General features: G+C 32.3%; 1 long non-coding RNA gene across 1 annotated transcript; it reads right to left on the bottom strand.

The window, feature by feature from the left end:
* Positions 1-3582: 3582 nt before the first annotated feature.
* Positions 3583-5953, bottom strand: LOC127873381 (uncharacterized). Its single transcript, XR_008046121.1, has 2 exons — positions 5876-5953; positions 3583-5707 (listed from the first exon to the last, which is right to left on the bottom strand). It is a non-coding gene; the product is annotated as an uncharacterized LOC127873381 (long non-coding RNA).
* Positions 5954-6456: the final 503 nt, after the last annotated feature.

The raw sequence follows: 6456 nt of genomic DNA, 5'->3' as shown, positions 1-6456 counted from the left end.
TCTTTATTTTAAAATGCACACCTGCTTAAATTGACTGTCATAAATCAATATTGTAGTAAACAAGATTAAGCTTACAAGTATATTATGTTTTGCATGTTGTTTACAAAATCGCATTTTGCAAAATGGAAACAAAAGTATAATTTGTTTGCATACTTGTGAGAAAGTAATTGGCTCTTTGGTTTAATGTATAGATCAAATGTTTTTGGTGGGAATTGCCCATAACACGTTCATGTTTTTAATTATTTTGCAATGATTTTTTTTGGTATTGTATTAATATTATTTAACGAATAAGTTAGTTATCTTGTGGAAACGACAACCTTAGTCGTGGCAATGTATAAAAGTTAGTTATCTCGTGAAAACAACAATCTTAGTCGTGGCAATTTTTTTTAACAAAATTCACATTTTTGCCACAACAAAAACCTGATTACGAAGATTGTCAAAGGTTTCGCATGTTATTTTAAATTGGTGCTTGTCCTTTAATTATTGGCCTACTTAGACAGTTTAGAATAGAAGAAGATGTCATAGTGCGATAGAAATGTTGTTAAGTCCAAATTTAATTCAGTAGATTCGTTTGGAAATGTAAAATATTTTATGCAACACATTTGTGTTTCGTCATAATACATATGCAACGCAAATGCCCAATTTCATTAATATCAAACTCTTTGCGCGTGGAAAGAACCGCTGATTATATATCTTGCAGTTGTAAAAAAGCCGATTGGATATCAATCAAAACTGCATAAACAAACACATTTACTATTGTGTAACGAACACCATATACTATTCATGTTTCTTTTCTTTTCATATTTGTATTTCTTCGGCACAAAAAGATTACTCAAAGACATACCAATTATATTGCTTGACGATCGACATAAAAATACCTTTAGTGTAAGTGCTTTATGGCTGTTACGTACATTACTGGAAGTACTAGAAGTACATTCAGATGTGAACAAAACAATGCATGCAGACGTAAACTCTGCATTTGTTTAGGAGGAGCACAATAATCCATATCGGCAAATGAGGTTATTTATTATACACATATGGACGGGAATAATGCAGTGATATTATGGCTCATCATCATAAGGTGTGACGTTTTTTTCCGTAAATGTTATCATGTTTATTTTGTCATTTATCCGCACGGATTTGTTTTTATTATATTATATTATATGTAGTAACAATTACCATGTGAACAGTATTGCGAGAGCTACATAACTTAAAACTTGTTGTGATGCAAGCTTAATGAATGCAAACGATTAACTTGGTATGTTTATAGTTTCTCTGATCCTGCAGATTCTATATAACCAGAAAATACCAGCATGGTTGTAAGGACATTGCAATTAATGTACCATTTGCTACCTGCATCTCTGCTTTGCTAGTTTCAACATGTCATTATCCTCGAATTTCTATTAGCGTGCTGCTAATCACTTGATAATTCCAATTTACCTTTACAGGGGATATTCAAAGCAAATATCCATTTGGTGTCACATTAGACGTGTTTCTATGTCATATGATGTCCGTGATTTGTAAGACGATTATATACTCGGATTATCAAAATAAGCTCCTTTATGCATCAATACTCTTCCAAATGATAACACGTGTATGGAAAGTCAATTATTAGAGACAAAAAGACTGCTTATTTCGTCTCAAGACTTCGCATGAAAATAGCAATTAAACATAAATGGACCCGTCCAAGTCAAGTTGTGAAATTAATACGGACACTAATATTCATTCAAAAAAAGACAGTTAATTTATCTAAAAATTAAATAATTTAAGTTATTGTTTTAATCGCATTATTCAAATATGGCAGTAACAGAAGTCGGAACAAAACAAACATAATAATATTGAACGTATTGTATTTATTATATTTACTTGCAAATGTTAAAATCAAAATAACAGAAGAATACATTAATCACATTACAATATTTTGATAACCGCGTAAGTTTGAAAAAGGTAGTATACACAGTACTACAAGTTACTATCACTTAATAATTACAAAAATACAATTGAAACACTTGTACAAATACTAATGGCGATATGAATATTAATAAAACAATGAATAGTCTTTATATATTATGTGTAAACAAACAATACTTGCTGTGTATAGGTGTTCATTAGAAAGAATGCAACCCTAATTCTCTTGCCACGTGATCATCAGATTAAAGACAACGTTGACCGTTATGGACAGGTGACCGTTATTCTCAAGTGTAATATAGAGTGATTTTCGTCGGCGGAAATCCAGACTGACCGTTGTCTGCAGGTGACCGTTATTGTCAGGTGACCGTTAGGTCAGTTTCCACTGTATTGTCATGAAACGCACATCACCGTTTAAGTTTTTGGAAACAAAACGATTTTGTATTGATTATTCTTAGAAGTTGAAAATATGTAAAAACAAACATCATAACTACTGCAGATTTCTAGCAAACGCGTACACACAATAGAACAACTCTCTAACATGGCGTTTTATTAAAGTGTTTGTGTAAAACAGCTTTTTTACTTCAAGATGCATGTACAAACTTAGAACACGTATTTCTCTAAAAACATAATTGCATTATATACATAGAGTTCTCTTATTCAAACCGATTTTATATTACATATTTCTCTTAACGACAATTGATAAATCAGCATGCACTAGAAGCATATTTCAAAATGAATGTCGTCTCAATATAAATTGGAATAAGTTCATGATCTTCGTTCATAAAGGTAACTGTGAATATGCAGCCTTAGCACAAAAAAATGAATCAACAAATAAAGTCTATACCCGCGTATACAGAGTAATGCTTAACAGCGAAAATAATGTAAAAACATAAACTTATTGTTTTGAAAACGTATACATATATCAAATAAAATAAGAGCTGAATTCAGAATTCCGGTATACATTCTATGTTTAAAGCTCTCATGCGCGGTTCATTCAGTGTAATTACGATTGCAGTCATGTTAGTTGCTTTTTTCGTGTACAATCCAGTTTATTGACAGTCGGAAATAACAGACACGAACATATCTCGTAGAATTATATAAGTCGCTAACATTAACATATTTTAATGGAATATTCATATCTCGCACGATTTATGTGTTCAGTGGTTTATGTTAAAGATTTTTAGTATTTAAGGAGAAAAATGAGGTTTCATGACTAATGTAGACCGTTTAAACAGACAGTTTATCTCAATCCAATAAGGCATTTAAGCCCACAAGGACATATCTACACTACAAATATTGACGAACATTGTATATAAGAATACAAAGTTTTAACACAAGTTTTAGTTGTATGTTTCAAACATTTGGAGAAGATCACATTGAGAACAATATTTCAAAACATACAGGGCTCGAAATTAACACTCGCACACTCGCAAAATGCGAGTAAAAAATACAGATTGCGAGTTAAGTTTAAAGCCACTAGTATTTTTTTGCGAGTATAAAAATAGTGAAAAGAAATGAGTAGGTATACTGCTGCTCGACGTCATGATCGCTAAATCTTAGGTCAATTTATAGAACGCCCAAATACCCTTATGCGGAAGCGCGCACCTTGTATGTAGACTGGTATGTATACAGATATGCGGATGGTATTGGTACAAAGAAAGTAAAACAGTCGACTATTCACACATGTTTATTGAAGCGAAAAATAACTTGTCACTTTATTCACACAGACGGTAATAACACAAAATATACATAATACAAAAGATAAAGCAAAGTAAACCGTTTAGTTAGAAAAAAAACGGATTTTTATTCCTTCTACGAAAACAGTGAATAAGTGGGAAAAATAACTTAAAATAAGACTAAAACTTGTTGTAGATGAAGATGGTCAATCAACCTGATGTAGACCCTTATGGTCCAAGGAACTGATACCTTTGAATGGTTGCAGAAATAAAATGTAAATACATGTTAAGTACTTTTATTTTGTTTAAATAGTACTAAACTAATGTCTAAGGTTTTTTATGTTTCCATCAAAATTTGCGAGAATGTTTTTGATTTTGCGAGTTGGTATTAAAGCTGCTCACAATTTTTTGCAAGTAGAAAAAAAGTTAAATTCGAGCCCTAACATACATGCAAGATAATTATGGAACGTATTCTAAGCATTTAACTAATGTATTTTAAACTATAATACAATATGTTCTTATCTTAGAGGTTTCTTTAATCAACTAATTTAGGTAGTATAGCTGCTTCTATTCATTGTAGTTCTTGTAACGATTACTGGTTGATATTCTAATAATAATGTAGAAACATAGAAATTGGCTTTTAAAATTGTAACATACATTTATCCTTATGTAGAAACAATAGAAATTGGCTTTTAAAATTGTAGCATACATTTATCCTAAATTGTTTCGTGCAATTAAATATGATTATATAGCAAGGAATTGTATGTTGTTTAAATGAAACATTTTAAGGCTGTATTCTAAACATATACATTGATTTAACAAACAATGATAAAAGAGTAGATATATATACACATTTACATAAGTATGCCATATCACACGACTTTATCCTGCATTAAAGGTTTCTCTACATCGGCCTCTTCACATGTGATATATATAAATATAGATAGATAGATAGATATTTGGATAAAATAGTGTGTATTTCGACATCCGTAATACAATTCGTATACATGAATATTTACAATACTGGAAACATATTTTCAGTTTTCAATTTCAGTAAAGCTCGTGTTTTGGTATCGTTAGTCCTACAATTATAGATTCATATCTAGTTGTCGGTTTTTTTACTGAAGATTCGTATAGCATAAAATTATCAATTAAAATTTAACAGTGTTTTACTTAAATAAATTTATATGTCTATAGCATTGTCAATACATTGTATTGGAAAATACAACAATATTGTTTTTTTCCATGAATAAAATTAATAAGTTTTCCCGAATTTCAAACGCACGAATTACCGGCAGCAAAATGTGTGAAAATTAAATTAAGACTCTACAAAATTAGTGTAATTGAAAAAAGTATTTATAAATCATTATATAAAAAAATACAAGAAGCAGTTTAACGGTGAAATATAAAAAAAGAAGTTCACAATAATTGACAAAACGTACCGTATACCGTAAACCGTATACCCTTTCATAAAATAATCTAATCATCGACTGTAAACAAGACCTTAAGAAGAATAAACAACAGCAATGTCGCCGATATTGCAAAGTATTCACGAACGCGTATGACACGCAATCCATTCGCCCAGCGAAACATCCATGGGATATAACACCACGAGCAGCAACAACGACAACATCTGCATCTACATTCGCACTTGAGAAACGCAAAACAACTCAAAAGTAAAAGTACAATGGCCACAATCGCTATGCTTGGAAATAGCCATGCGACGAACACGAACGCAATGATCATCATTATTGGAAATATTCGTCCGAACAAGATATTGACCCATCGTCCCTCTGGTGTTGGCAGCTTGAACATGTTTAAATCCTCAACAACGACAGGGCCATAGCCGTAATGCGTTTTCACGAATCTCTTTAAATTTGATTCGGCTAGTAGATATCTTTCTAGAATCCTCCAGTCCTCTGGGTCATTACAGTTTTCTCTTTGAATTTGCTGCAACCAACGTTTATTAACGTCATTATCTACGTCCCTTGTTTGCTTCTCAGGATTATTGCGAAAATTCTCCAGTGGTGTTTTGCTTTTTCTTTCACCGAAGGTTACATTTAGTTCTGTATTGCTATTAATACCATTTGTGGCATCGTCTGTTAACGAATCAGATGGCACTAAAACAGATGAGCCATTAATTTGAATGTCTGCAGTAGCAGCAGCTGTTATTGTAGTGTGTGGTAATTTTTTTGAGGAACCAATCAGGTGAACTTTAGCAGTCATGTCTTAAATGTTGTTTATGAAGCTTCCTATGGGAATGTTTGTTGGTAGAACTATGAATTTACCTGCATGTTCAACTGTAAATTCTGACGTTTGACTTCTTGGATCGATCCAAAGCAATTTGTTCAGAGGTGCTAATTAAAGGTGTGCCCCCTCTTCCCTTCAGTTGCCTCACGTTTAGTCTATGACGAACTAAAACGAAATTACTGCATTTTAAGGTTGGAAATTTTTTTATTTTCAAAATCATATTTACGAGGGTCCTGAACGCTAATTATTCGTAAGTAATATTAATTCAATAAAGTGTCAGTGCCTATTTATATAGATAAATATATAGAACGGGAATATTAAGTGAAAAGCGCTCGGACCCGAGATTAGAGCGCAAATAGCGCATCGCCGGGCTCGAGCAGGCGTCTGAGCGCCGGTCGAGCGCTTCTCCTGCGCGTGCGAGCGGATCTCGCTCTCCGAGCGCCGTCTCTCGCGCTCTCTCTCGCTCTCTCTCTCTCTATAATATATATAGATATATATATATATAGATATATATATATATATATATATATATATATATATATATATATATATATATATATAGATGCAACAAACAGACTATTAGGCCGTGAGCCAAGAGCACTTTTCACTTTTACCCCCT

This window comes from Dreissena polymorpha, chromosome 3 (genome assembly GCF_020536995.1).
Source record: "Dreissena polymorpha isolate Duluth1 chromosome 3, UMN_Dpol_1.0, whole genome shotgun sequence".
NCBI lineage: Eukaryota > Metazoa > Mollusca > Bivalvia > Myida > Dreissenidae > Dreissena > Dreissena polymorpha.
Note: the sequence above shows the minus strand (reverse complement) of the source record. Positions and strands in the feature narration are given on the sequence as shown.